Consider the following 15,501-nt stretch of genomic DNA (forward strand, 5'->3'; position numbering starts at 1 on the left):
GCTTTTCCATTTTCTATAAGCAATTGGACATCCATTGTACCAGAAAGACAGGCTCACTGTATAGTCAGTAGATAAAGTGCTCACTTGAAATGTGAGGGATTCGGGATTAAGTCCTAGCTTCAAATCAGGCTTTAGACTGAAACAGGATGAGTTTTTCTTTTGCTTTTGGTATCATTCTCTTTCTCTCTCGCCTGTTTTGAGCTGAGATCCCATTCTGGAGTGAGAAACATTTCCCAATGAGAACTTTGTTGACAACAGCATATTCCCTTGGAAGGCTTTGAAGAATCACAGTTGTCTGATGAAAAATGTTTCATTGAAAATGTCCTGACCGGCTCTAAAGTGACAGTGAATATTTCATCAAACCAGCTGAGCACCTCGTAGATTCTTCTTGCTATACGAAGTCTGATGGTGTCTCCTCACCAGGTTAATAAACTGTTTTATTCTTGGTCCCACAGATAAAGTCATCTGAGGTTGAAATAGCGAATGTTGACTTGAGCATTCTGCTTGTGTTGTTTAGCAGTGATTACAGTATAATGCATCAGTCAAGAAGGGTCCCAGTTACAATGCCTTAGATGTGTAGTCAACCAAATCGTACTAATACTGTTTGTAACTTGTTTTGCTTGTTGCTCTAGGAATATTACTCGGCACTCGCAAGTTGCTAAACACAATGCAAACATGTAATGAATATCACAATCTCCTTCTTTATCCAAGTAGTTGTATGGCTCTTTCTCTTAATCAAATATATTGCACAGAATGGCCAGATAGAGGCTTCAGGCCAAAACTGAAAGGATGATCCCTAATTCAGATACACAAGAGTAGAGGCCAAATACTGGGCCCAGAGTAGAGGCCAGCTACCTGGCCCAGTTGTTCTCTGATTTGACTTGAATGTGATTTTCATAGACATAAATTAGGAAGGGATGATGCTGCTTGGTTGTAATTTAAGCATGGAAATTGAATGCATTTCTAACCCAGGGGGCACATCTACACGTGCCCCTATGGCGCCATTGTTACTGCACTGTCATTTAGTACTTCCTAAAGGAAGTACTAGCAATGTTATTTAGTACTAGGAAGTACTAAATGACAGTGCAGTAACCAGCGTTACTGCAATGTGCTGGTAGCGCGTAGTTATTTTTAGCCTCTTCATCACTGCAGTGACGCACTATAGCGAGGGAGCGCGTTACTACGGTGGCATAGCTGCGGCATCACGGTTTGCGCCTGCCGACGCGTTTTGTGTACACGCACCCAGGGTGTATAAAAGCACTCCTCATACATACACACACAGCTTTTATACTCTGCATTCTCAGTCGTGTGAAAGGTGGAATATGACTCAAAGCTGATTGTTTCTCACCCTCCTCTTCTAGTTATCTACAGCTTTAAATGTGGAACATGTCTCCTTGCACAGCTGTTTGATTTCAGGCATCTTAACAAACAAAGATAACACTTGAGACTTAAGCCTGTTTTAAGTTGCCTGGTCACAGCTCCCATGAAAGTGTGTGAGAAGCCCAGACCTGTAACTGAGGGCAGGATTCAGCCGATTGCAAGGGTGACTGGTATCTCCTGAGTCTGGGTGGGGGGACACAATTTGTGGATGGGCCCAGGGGTGGGCCAAAAGCCCCATATCCACTCCTATACTTCTGTGCCGTGGCTTAGTGCCTCCCCTGTGCAACATGCCACCGGCCTGTGCAACAAAAAAACTGCCCCACTTTCAACACGTGCCCCTATGGCACCAGTCTCGGGCAAGGGGGCATGTGCCCCTCCCCCTTTCCCCCCTGTGCCCACCCTACCAGTCACCTGTGGCCGATTGGGTAGCATTTAACAATAACATCCTTCATTGGCATGGTCTGTTTTGAGACCTGGCCTGGATAGCTTTCTCTTCTATTCATGCTACCTCCCTGGCCTTAACGAGGATGGGCTAGAAAGAGAGCATTACTTGATTCTTGCTTTCATCACCTGCTTCCCTGTTTTGCAGTTAAAACAAGGACTGCAGTACATGAGACCTCAAACACAAAAAGGGTTTGTTATTGTGAAGAATTCTAGACGAGTGTGGGGCTTTTCCCCTGTTAAGAAACACATCAGTACTAGTATACTGTTAGTAGTATGTCAGTCACTTAATATGCTGTTAAATTCATCTGAGTAGCAGCATTTGCCCCAAACTGGTATCCCGTGAAGCACATGAACAAAGCAATGACTTAAAAAAAAAATTGATTAAAAGCAAAACCATGTGCAGTTTTTTTTAAACGAGCTCATTTAGGCAGTCCCCTGCAGGGGCAAATGTGAAACAGGGGCATTTGTTACCGGAGAAGGAGAATGATTACAGGAAGATCTAACTTGGTGCTGCAGGCTGTCTAAGTGGGGTGATTGTGTGTGTGAATGCAGTTGAAGTCCAGTGTTGTTTTCTAAAGACCGGTATAATGGCAAAGCAGCATATTCCTCAGGGAGCCATTTAGGTTTTGTTGGCATTCCAGTTATGAAAGTTTGCACAATGTGTTAATTGTCCTGCCTCATTTTTCCTTGCCTTATGATAGCAGAAGACAGCATCTCATTACAAACTGCAGAGGGTTCCTGGAATGGCCACTTGCTTTTTGAACTAGTAGAGTGGGTGTATCTGAGGGTGAGGTTACATGTTACATTTAAACTGTACTAAATCTGTGGAATATGAAGCAGTGTTAAAGTTAGAACATGCTGTGAGCAGTTGCAAATTCAGGTTTAATACCGTTTCTTGCCTGCACTGCCCTGACTTGCCACTAAGGGGTGGAGAGTAGGGGGTGTGGCTAGGAGCCGGTGCTGGAAGCTGTGCATCCTGGGATGCAGGAGGACTGCAAATTGATCATTTTATCTCAGTGGAGCAGACTGAAGTTACCCTAACACAAACAGGGTAGCACAACACAATTAAGCCTCACATGAAGTAACATAACTTTGACAGGGGACTGTCCAAATGGCATGTAGCACAAGTTAATGAGCTTTAATGTGCAGATGCTTGTGTTTTCCATGCCTTTAGTATGGTCTGAGTGTAATAAGTAGGGGCCTTGTTACATGGTAATTTTTGGGCAGGTCCTGGAGCTCTTAACATGTAGATTGTCTGCACATTAACACCTGAAACTGGTTTTAAGCACTCGTTATGTAGCTTAAAGTTACACCACTCCAGGGTAGGATTATCTCTGATCAGTGCTACCCAGCTCATGTTACACTAAGTTGCAGCCACTCTAGTGCATTCTGCACAGCACCCCACGCTCACTAGTCCCTCTCTCCCCCCTACCTACTTGTAGCTGCCCATGCTGTCTGTCCTAGGAAAGCAAACAGGGAAGGGTTAACCTGCCTGCCCAGCCCCACCTCTGCTGCTCTGGCCAGGCTCAGCTCCCAGAAGAGCAGCATCCCAGCAGGGGTGGCTGGGCAAGCAGGTTAACCTTTCCAGGCCTGCTCCCCTGGGACAGACAGCTAGACAGCTACAAGTAGGCAGGGGTGGATGGAGCAGGGAGAAACCCCAAGAGGCAGGGGGAGGACTGAGAGAGCCCAAGGGGAGCAGGGGGCAGCAGGGAAGCCCAGAATGGGAGGTGTGGATTTTTACCTTGTAGTCCTCCAGGCCTCTGCTGACTTGAACCTGTGACTGCTCCAAACTGGGCCTAGTGCTAACATTGATCAGCATTTGTATAGCTCATAGTGTACAGTGTAACAAGGTCCTAACTTCATCCTGAGTACTTCCTCATGGTGACACAAATTTAACATCTCCACTTGCAATATATTCAGCGCAGCGCATGGCTGTATTTGCTATGGCTCCATTAACTTGGGGACTGACATTATTCCATGTGGCTTTATATCTTTAGGGTCCCACATACTGAGTCATGACAGCAGCATCTTTCCCTGGCCTAGGCAGAGCACTTACTGGGCATGACTTCAATTGCTAAAATATGGAGAATGTTTTCTTGGTCTGAAAGAAGCTTAGTAACTGCAAACACTAAGGAGTTCAGAGAATGAGCAATTCCTCCATGGCACCTGAAGGAGACCTATACTTTACCTCTCCTGCCACAAGCAGAAGCATTGTGACAAAATGTGGATCTACTTAAGCCCCAAAAGATAACAAAGCAATATTTTATATTTCTAAAGCACTGTCCTTCTGAGACACTGCAAAGTGTTCTGTAAACTTTACCACCAGCCTCAGCTTTTCAAAACATATGAGTTGCTTGTCTCCCACAGGCCCATAAGATTAGTTTAAAAATCATTAAAGGTGTCAAGATTTGATCTGATATGGGCAAAAAAAATCTGCTAGAAAGCTCTTTTCCCAACCCCATTCCCAAGCTGTGGTTTGCACATAATCACATGACTCCAGGAACAAGAGCTTTAAGGAGATGGCTAAACCTATGGTGCTGACTTTCAGTAAGGCTGAGGATGCACAGCCGTGATTTGAAGTCAGCGCAAGCTGTTGGTCCTCAGGATTTCTTAAAGGAGACTCTAAATCCTTAACCCTTTCAACATCCCTCTGAGGTCTTTTGCAGTTCACACTGGCGCTTTGGTCTAGAGCTACAAAGCACCCCTTTCCATGGCTTGAACTGCATCCCTTCTTTCACTATGCAGAGTCTGCAGAAGCTGTGATGGAAAGGTGGGGCTATTTGTGCTCAGTGAGAAGGGAGGACTCCAGTGGTTGTTCTGTATGATTCCTATGCTGGGGAACGTTTTCACCCCAGTATGTGCTGCCCTTCTTGAATGTCATCTCCGTTTTGGAGCTCTCAGATGTGGCTTGTCCGTTCAGTTCCACAGCCACCCTACTGGGCTGACCTTTGGGCAAACCTCCTTGCAGTCTGCATGTGACTGGTCAACAGCCATTGGTGGCCAAGAGGTTGGAAATCAAAGCCAGTACAGGATGAGGTGACTGTGTGCTTCTTGTGAGCCTGTTTTCCCTGCTGAGATGGCCAAAGAAATGACAAGGTTATCGCAAGAGAGGAGGAGGGATAGTGCAATGATTAAAGAATCTGAGTGAACACAGGTCAGTTTCCTGGTCTGCCACCAATGTCACATTAGCAAGTCATTTAGGATGAGCTATCTGGAAAAAAAAATGGGAATTCTGCAATTTCACTAATCATCCTTGTGTCCCTCAGTCCTGGATTTGTAAAATGAGAATAGTTGCATTTGGTTGTCCTAGAAATTTGTTGTAAGGATAATTGTCTTGGAGATTATGAGTTACTTGGGCATTGAAAGGTATTATAAGTATCTCAGATACACATGCTCAGTGCAATTATATCCCAGGTTTATCTGTGAGCAGGATTTACAGTAATGCCTGTTTGAATTTGGATGGATTAGTAAGTAAGTAAGTAAGAGATCGAACCCTATATCACAAGAGTGAAGGTATGAAAGGTGGAAGTTCCTTTTGGACCTGACTTGCCTCCACAGAGTATTCCTGGAAGTGAGGATCCTACTCAATCAATCAATCTTACTTTAACAAGTGAAACCAGGCAAAATAAAAAGTCCCCTTCTTTATGCATAATCCCATGAGACCTAGCTAAAGGAAGCACTGTGGTACTTCAGTAGAGACATGAATGGAGGAATTACATTATTGATTTCAGGTTAAATTAAAAATGTTATTCAATGCAAGCAGGGTTGTAGGTTGTAGCCGTGTTGGTCTAAGGACATAGGCAGACAAGGTTCCTTGGGTGAATTTGATATCTTTTATTAGACCAACCCAAATAGTCTAATAAAAGATATCAAATTCACCCAAGGAACCTTGTCTGCCATTCAATGCAAGGTGATTTTTAAAAACTTATCAAAGAAAGCACTATTTTATATATCCATCTAAACAGAAAAATCCAAATATTTTAAGCATCTAAAAATCAATCAGAAAAAACTTACAGATCAAAATAAAAAGTAGGACCAACTTTTGAGCTCAGTCTAGATTTGCACTGCTGTAATTCCACTGAAATAACGGATGTCACCATACTTGCACAGTTGACACAGGTTAGGATCCGTCTTATAGCCCTCCACCAAAAAAACCACCATTCTTAACACACAAACAAACAGAAAAAAATATTTTTTTTACTTTGGTGTACAAAAAGAAGGCCAACTATGTATCTTTGAAGTGAACCAAAATCCACTCAAATCAAAAAGCATTGTCATTTCTGTGGGGAAAAGTTGCATATCAGAATAACAAAGATGAATTCAATTGTAGTTTGCTGTTGCTTGAAATTTGCAAAGATTTCTCCCAGATTCAAGGTTTTGATGGTTTTGGGAAGATTTGGATGGTGCGCCACTGCAGCATGAGTAGTACTGCCATGGCAGATGGGTGGAACCGAGACACCGTGGATGTCCTCGTTCCTTAAGTATTAAAGGACCTTCTTGGTCTGTCCATGGGTGAGCTCCCTGCCATTTCAGCGGTAGTGAATTATCAGGGCAACCTGCACTAGGTTCTCAGGAGACTTTCATGTTTTTATGAACCTAAAAAAGGTGCGTCTGTAGGAGGGCATGGATGGGGCTTCCAGTGTGAACTTTGGATTCCTGTTGGACACACAAATCCCAGGCACATTACTATCTTCTTGGATTTATTTGTTATATGGTGTATAGCATTGTGATGTTTTAAATGTGCACTCCTTTTCCCAGTGTGGGAAATACAGTATGTTTTGTAAGATGCTAAGGAACTAATAGAACAAGACACTGTATCCCTCTCTAGGGAAAGAAAGATGAACTTCTTTTCCATGATAGCTATAAAGGTAATGACAGTAACTCCTGCTGTTTCTATTGTATTATTCACAACCTGTTTTTTTCAGCACTAGCCCTGCATTGTTGTGGCAGTGTAGGGTCCTTAATAGTTGTCTGTACTAGAATGGCTTGTACATTTGGTGCTAATTTAAGAGGGAGTCTTGGTGTTTCATTACTCAAAACTGACAGTTGGGGTTTCTTAGATCTACTTTCCCTGCTCCTCTTTGCAGCATAAGTCATGAAATAGGAAGAGGAAGCTTTGTTGTTAGGGCATTAGACTGGTAAAGATGAATTGGGTTAAACTCTTAGCTCTCCTATGATTATCCCATGTGACCTTGGGTAGGTGAAGTTTGTAATAGGGAGATTCTTCCTTCATTGATTTAATAGGATGTATTCATCTTTGCAGCCCCCTCCCTCCCTCCCCCCTCATTAAAGTCACCAGGCCTCCCCCTAGGTTCAAGAGTTTTTCCTTATAGAATAGTGTGCAGTTTTTGGTAATAGACTGAATTCAAACTAATGACTGAGAGGTGAAATGTGTGGTATCTCATTACCGTATTGTCTCCTATCCAGCATCGCTGTTCCACAATATAATAATAATAATCAGAGACTGTATGTTGAATTATATAATTACATTGAAATAGCCTCCATTTTCACTAATAAGAAGAGTAGCAATAATGAAATTTTTGCATCTAATTAGGACAAAGTGTGTGTCATTTTCATTTATATGACAATTAGAAATGTGCCAAACATTTGGAACTGTAATTTATGCACAGCAACCCTTTGTGATTAGTCATTTTATTTAGCGTCAAATAAAATGTATTTTTAGCAGAATTTCTGTGAAATTGCAATTAGATCTATGGAAAAAGTACATTAATCCTGTCTGCAAAAGCTGTGTGCATATTAAAGTGCATATACTACCCCACGTGCCCCTGGTTTTATTTCAGAATTATCCCATAAAATATTATTCTGTGAAATATAGGGAATACTTTTTTTCACTTCTAGATATATATGGAAGTAATTTAACTTCATTTATTCAAGAAAAACATATTTCTGCCTCTCCACTCTCTCATTATCGCCAATTCTGAATGGGGAGAATGGGTCATATTTATGCTATATGATGGAGAATACTAGTCAGAAACAAGGACCTAGTCCTGCAGTTTTCACTTCCATTAAAATAAATAGCATTACTCGCAGAAGGAAGGACTAGACTAGAGAGTCAGGAATTATGCTGAATACGATTAGATTCCTTGGGAGCAATTTATCATGCTCATTCACAGGATGAACTTAATTTTTCTTCCTTAGTGTTAAAACTTCAAAACAGCCTTCTCTATATCTTCATCTAACTACCTGTAAAATGGGTGTGTGTGTGTATATGTGTGTACACACACACACACACACACACACACACACACACACACTCACATGTTGTAGCAGACAGTTTGTACCCAGCGACTCCACTGACTTCATCAAGGTAACATCAAGCTGAGATTGGCTCATTCATATGTCTAATAATGGCACCTGGACACTATGCTAGGCTGTAGCCTTAAGGCAATGCTTTGCATTAGGAGGGGTGTTGAGCTATGACACTAAAATATGAAAAGGCCCACTGCTCGTGGAAATAATGGTGAAACCTGGGATAACACCCATTTCTTTTCCTTCTTGCTTAGAAATAAGTGCACAACCAGGGTAGAGTGAGTCTTTCCTGAGCAGTGTGTGCCCTGCAGAAAAGTTCTTTACACAACTCCCCTTGTCCACCCATAAACGGGCAATCATAGTAGAATAGGCAGGGCAGCAGGAAAATGTTCCCTTCACCGGCAATGCTCATTTTAAAGTTTCCAATAGCTTTATCAGCAAAGAGACCCCCTGTATGGAAGATTTAGGTCCGTGTTTTCCAAATACAGGGACATAAGTCAGTGATCTTAGTTCCTACAAGTTAATCTGCACACAGTCTTGGCTTCAAGGCATGTAGCATGTGTGGTTTTTTTAATATGTGCATCCTAAACATTCAGACCTAGGCAAAATCTTAACCTTATAGCTTTGACTGTGCTTTCCCCCGACCCCTACCTCCACAGGGTTTGGCCATTGGGCCCAACTGTTCTTGAGGTGTAGAACTGAATATCCTGAGTCCACCAGATTCCTCCTGGATGTAGAAGACACAGAAAGATAATATGTATTGGCACTGTTTTCACTAGGCTACCCAAAGTTTTTTTTTTTTTACTGTTTCTAGAAAAAAAGCAAAAGAACTCACCTTCATTTGCTGTTTTTCCAAGTCCAATAACGATGAAATCAAGTGTTTTAAGGTGTTCTTTTTCCTCCCAAAACTTGCTTGTACAAAGGCAAATCACTGTAATGCTTGTAAGTCAGCAGGAGATTGTACCATGCAGTGTGAAGTATGAATAATTTAACTACTCTCCAGCTGAAAATGTATTTAAATATCTGCGTAGGTTTTAGAAGAACATACAGGTTTTTCCTTATGTCGATTTATTCTGACTACTAATACTGAGGAAACTGCTCACCAGAATGGACCAACTGTTATATATGAGAAAACAGATTGCAATGCTTTTAGGTAAGGTTGCCTGACATGTTTCATTATAAGACCCTGTTTTCAGTAGCTTGTAACATTGCAGAGCTTTAACTAAAATTTCCCCTATCTGGTGTCTGCTTTGGGCTGAAGTTTCATCCAAAATGGTTTAGCTGTTTTTCAAAATGAGACTAGGGGAAAAAACACATTCTTTTTTCCTTTGTTAAGAAGCTCTGTCACCGCCATGCTTTGAAGTAGAGACTTGAAATTTAGCAGAGGACAGTAGTTCCCTCAGGGTTAGGGATATGTTTTTTTCCTGTTCTTACAAAAAAAAAATTGCTTAAATTTTACCATGGAGTGAACATCTGAGAAGGATGTTGGAGCTCACCTAGCATGCAGAAGAGTGAAGAATTAGGCTCAAGGTGGATGGCAGGACCAGAAATTTGCACTATGGTTGAAGGGGAAGAGACTTGTGAAAAGAACTGGTGAAATGTAGCAGTGGGGGGATAGGGGTAAATCAGACACCTGTGAGAATATTTTATGTTGGGGAGTCTGGAATAGGGACCAGAAGCTGAGAGGGATTAGAGGGATGGTGTTGCTGAAATGGGAAGAAGGATTGTCCAGTGGTTGGAGTGCTAGCCTAGGCTTTGAAACACGTAGCTCTACCAAAGGGTTCATCATGCAGGTCACCGAGGGCCAGATCCAGATTAGCCACCTAGGTGTTACAGCACCTAAATATTAGTTGGCTGGCCCAGTGATGGTAATCCAAATAGCTTTAAGGATGTAGGAACCCCAATAGAGTGAATGTGGAAACTTGGGCACTTTCAAGGAAAAGCTCAGCTCTCTGTACAAAGAATGGGAAGAGTTAGCACCTAGAAGTTGCAAAGAGGAACTGCTGTGCAGTCTGAAATCTCACCCCTTCCTAGAGCTTGGACCGCTGAATGTGGCTGTACATCCGGGTCTAGAGTGCCTACCAGGGGTGGGCAATTATTTCAGGCGGAGGGCTGCTTACTGAATTTTGGCAAGCCATTGAGGGCCGCATGACAGGCAGCCAGGGGCAGATAACTATAAATTTTCTAACATTTTTCAGGGCCCTGCGGGCCAGATAGAATAGCCTGGCAGGCTGCATCTGGCCCACAGGCCGCATTTTGCCCACCCCTGGCCTAGACCTCCTTCTGAGTATATGCCCTGAACTTTGGGGTGGGGCAGGCGTGATGCCCAGCTTTCAGCTGATGGTCAGAAGTGAGAGGCCTTGTTTCTAGACCTTCCTCAGTCTGAGTGGACTCAAGCACACATCTTCCACTCTCCAGGGGTGGCCAAACCATCAGGCTGTAGTGCCTGAATGGGGGCACCCTCCCGCCACTCACTTTGAAGTAGCTGGCCCCCAAGGTAGAAAGGCATGCAAGAGGAGAAGAAGCAAGAGGGAACTTAACTCTGCAGCCTAGTGCTTAGTGCACTCGCTGGGAGGTGGGGGTCCTGGGGTCTGGTCCCTGCTGTCAGGTGTGGTTGTGCATTTTGCGCTGGGGAGTATTTGCTTAAGAAACAGAAATAACTCTGAGCTGAGTTGTGCAATTTAGATATATCCTCCACAGTGTTTGCTGTACAAGGTAAATGGTTTCAGGGAATGACTCAGGGTTGTTTATAGAATGAGGCTGTTTTCCGCATCATTTGTTTCAGAGGTCACCAGGTGTGTAGTGAACAATGCAGGAGACCGTAGGTTGTGAAAGGACTTTCTCATTACTAAGGCTGCTCTGGAGAATGAGATTCCTCTGTGTCTGTCACTGTGATCCTCAGTGATGCTGGACAAGTCACTTAAACTTTTTCATTACCTTTTTACTTGCCACTAATTGTGCTCATTTGTTGGGTGCCCAGAGAGATGTCATGGGGTTTAATTTGAAGAAGTTCGGACTCTTCTCAGTGGTAGCTACAGTCAGTGGGAACTGTACTCTGACCAAGTCAAGTCCTCTCCAGTTCTAAGGACTCCAAAATATCAGGCCATAAGCATTTTCATTGGGTATCCCAAGTTAGTGGATACTAATTACTTTGTCTGTGCCTCAGTTTCCCGTCTGAAAAATGGGGATATAATACCACATTACGGAATTTACATCCTGTGCATTAATGTTGGGAAAGCACTTGGATACAGGAGTAGTGAACTTATTAAAAAAAAAAAGCCCTTAAGGAAATTAAATAATTCTGTATACAGCAAGATTTTAATGGTGTGCAGTCAATAAGGCACAAAGAGGATGAGGTTAAATATTGAATAGCTGCTTCTTCCTTGAGCATTTTTTACCTTGTGGACTAAATAAGAAAGGATGATCAGCGTATGCAATAACAGAGCTAAAAGGTAGTTTTGTACCATAATGCCTGTGCCTAAGCAGCACACATCGTTAATGCTGGCACTTCCTAACTTTTAGGGGTCTGACTTTTCAACCTTACCATTTTAATATAGTTTGTAAATGTAATTTCTGTAAGTATTAAAGCATTCTCAAATGGGCTGGCAGTTTTAGAGGCCAAATGCATTAGCACTCATCTGTAGCAAACATGTTGCATATTCAGATTGTTCATATGGTGCTTTGAGAATCAGCTGGTAATGGGTATTTTGCTGGACATGTGGAGATTTGTGATTTGTGGTGAAGGACAGGCTAGTCGTGTATTTGAGCAGACGGTAGTCATTACTTGTGCCAACACGTGACCACAATTAATTGTAATGGAAATACTGACAGGTTATTTTACAGGGCTTTTTTTGCTTCATATATGTTTTCACAGAAAAGGGATTCAGTATTCGAGGAGGCATAGAAAATAAAAGGTTAGAGTTGCAATATTTTCATTTTAATTGCTTCAGTATTTAAAAACAATGCCTAATATTTAGAAACTCCTGTTTGCATCCACGCAGAATCTTGGCTCAGGAGAAAGCCTGTCTTCCTAACTTTGCAATAGCCAGGAATTTGTGGTTCACTGTAATGAAAACTACATCCAATTGCAAATCCATGAGGCAATGGAGGAAAAAAACCCTATATTTTCGCACATTCATAATAATAAATATGGCTGCTCACCTTAAAACACACATACAACTTCCAATTTTAAACCACATTATAAAAAATTAACTGTAATGCAGTAGGATTCTTTCTTGGGGCCTGTGTTATTTTATATTTATGTGCTCCCTTTGGGTCATATTTTCCATTTTTATGGATTATTTTATTATTGTTTTGCTAATGAGACTCATATCTACTTCTCTCTCTCTCTCTGATAATACATCTTTGGTGACAGGCAGTGTGGTCTCCTTGGCTATACATTTGCAGTTGCAGGATAATTTTTAACAATTAAATACAGTTCTGACTCAACTGATTCTTCTGCTCCATAACTCACCTCATTGCACAGTATACACGGAAGAAAAAATCATGTAGCAGTAGCTGCAGTAGGATAATATTCAGGAACAAAGGGGTTATGTAAGACATTTCCTTTAATAACCCAACTGTTGCTCACACCCTCTGCAGTTCCAGCATCATCCCATGGCCATCAATCTAGGTTGAAATGATCTAGTTGGAAGCTGAATCCCGTGCAAATATGAAATAATGCTACTTGAAGTGGTAATGCCTGTTGCAAGTAAGTACTTGTAGTAAAGCTGTGTACCTTGAGATCCATAGTAAAGGAGTCTCAAAGTCCTAGGTGGTGGCACCGTGGTAAGAAGCTTAATGCCCCTGGCATGGCTTGCAATCAATTGGAAGAGGTCATTGCGGGACCCCTGGCACAGCTTTATGAGCACTCGTGGTGCTCTGGCCAGGTGCCAGAGGACTGGAAAAAGGTTAGTGTGGTCCATTTTCAAAAAGGGGAGGAAGGAGGACCTGGGAAACTGTAGGCCAATTAGTCTTACCTCGGTCCTGGGGAAGCTCTTTGAGAAAATTAACCAGGAGCACATCTGCGAGGGACCAGCAGGGGAGATTATACTCAAGGACTACCAGCATGGGCTCATTAGGGACAAGTCCTGTCCGACCAACCTGGTTGCCTTTTATGACCAGGTCACAAAATCCTTAGACGCAGGTGTTGTGGTGGATGTAGTCTTTCTGGACTTTAGGAAGGCCTTCGACACTGTCTCTCACCCCATTCTTCTTAAAAAATTAGGCGACTGTGGTGTCGATGCCTACACAGTCACATGGGTCGCAAATTGGCTGGAGGGCCGCACCCAGACAGTGGTGGTGGATGGGTCTTTTTCAGCCTGGAGGGACGTAGGCAGTGGGGTCCCCCAGGGCTCAGTCCTTGGGCCCTCGTTGTTTAACATCTTCATCAGCGACCTGGACGAGCAAGTGAAAAGCACCTTGTTCAAATTCGCAGATGACACCAAGATGTGGGGAGAGGTGGGCACACTAGAAGGGAGGGACAGGCTACAACTAGATCTGGACAGGTTACAGGGGTGGGCAGATGAGAATAGGATGGGATTCAGTACTGGCAGGTGCAAGGTATTGCATGTATGGAGAAAGAACCAGCAACAAATCTACAGGCTGGGGAACTCCCTTCTCATCAGCACAGAGGCAGAAAAGGATCTTGGACTCATTACTGATTCCAGGATGAACACGGACTGCCAATGTGGGGACACGGTCAGGAAGGCCAACCACACCTTGTCATGCATCCACAGATGCATCACGAGCAGGTCCAAGAAGGTGATCCTCCTCCTCTATGCGACACTGGTCAGGCCGCAGTTGGAGTACTGCATCCAGTTTTGGGCGCCGCACTTCAGGAGGGATGTGGACAGCATTGAGAGGGTCCAGAGGAAGCCACCCGCATGATCAGGGGGCAGCAGGGCAGGCCCTACGAGGAGAGGCTACGGGACCTGAACCTGTTCAGCCTCCACAAGAGAAGGCTGAGAGGGGATCTGGTGGCCGTCTATAAACTTACCAGGGGGGACCAGCGGGGAACGGGAGAGACCCTGTTCCCCCGAGCACTACCTGGATTAACTAGGAATAATGAGCACAAGTTGATTGAGAGTAGGTTTAGGCTAGACATCAGGAAGCACTACTTCACAGTCAGGGTGCCTAGGATCTGGAACCAACTTCCAAGAGAAGTGGTGCTCGCTCCTACCCTGGGGATCTTCAAAAGGAGGCTAGATAATCACCTTGCCAGGGTCGTTTGACCCCAGCATCCTTTCCTGCCATGGCAGGGGGTTGGACTTGATGATCTACTCAGGTCCCTTCCGACCCTACCAACTATGAAACTATGTTCAGTGCTGTCTGTGTACCCATAGCCTGCTGATCTCCACAAGTCGTTCCTCACAGGGGCAGGGTTTGGTTTTTGTGCAGAAGGAACTTGATTCCACAGCATAGAAGCCAAATGGTCTTGTCACTGAATTCAGGATTTGGCCTTTAGTACCTTCTGGAAATCACACCTTAGGCTGCATTGTTACAATGCACCTGTATGATCTCTTAGCATGTCTCTGACCTTGCCCCTTTTTACTGGCCACATTACAGTTGCTCTTCCACTTGCAGGGATTTGTTAGCAGTTTGGGTGGCAGGCTAATTTTGATTGAATGCACTGAAGGTGTCACTAAACGTTTCTTGTCACAGCCGTGTGACCAAAATAAAGTTCTTTCCCCACTGATAATGCCCTAGAGACCATTATTAGTGTGCCTACTGCCTTGTGGCTCATTTTGCTACTCTGTGGGTTTATCTACACTTGCAATTGAGGAGCATGAATAAACTCCTTCATAAACTCCGGAGTTTATTGCTCCCAGGTGCCACGTCTTCACGTGTACCTGGAATCGCAGCACATTGAACCAGGTCTGGTTGGCAGGGGGCCCCAGGGGTCGGCCTGCCAGCCTGGGGCTGCTCCCCCCAGCTCAATGTGCTGTGGAGGGGCTAGCTGAGGCAGGAGGGTGTTTCAGTGTGGGGCTAGCTGGCAATGTCTACATATGTGCTGCTGCAGAGTAAAAAAACTCTGCAGAAGGATGGTACTTTTATTTACAAGTACTATCCTGCTGCAGAGTAAAATAGTTTACTTCAGCCTAATAGGGGTGCACATGAAGATGCATGATATTTACTGGGCCCGGTATTTACTGAGCAGAAGTGCCCGGTTTTCCTTTGCTAACTACAATCAGTGGGGAGAAGAATTAGCTTATCCAAGTCATCAACACCTAAATTTCCATGGGCTACTCCACTAACCCAGCATGTTGGTATACCCTGTATTGTATGCTCATATCTGGGGCACCTTTTCCTGGTGTTTGTTGCAGTCTTTCTTGTGCCTTCAGGACACTTTGGAAACTTAGTCTATCTGATTGATTACCTCTATGATTTTGTTGCTGTTTCAGCAGG

The sequence above is a fragment of the Alligator sinensis genome, unplaced genomic scaffold (assembly GCF_000455745.1).
Source record: "Alligator sinensis unplaced genomic scaffold, ASM45574v1 scaffold601_1, whole genome shotgun sequence".
Taxonomy (NCBI): domain Eukaryota; kingdom Metazoa; phylum Chordata; order Crocodylia; family Alligatoridae; genus Alligator; species Alligator sinensis.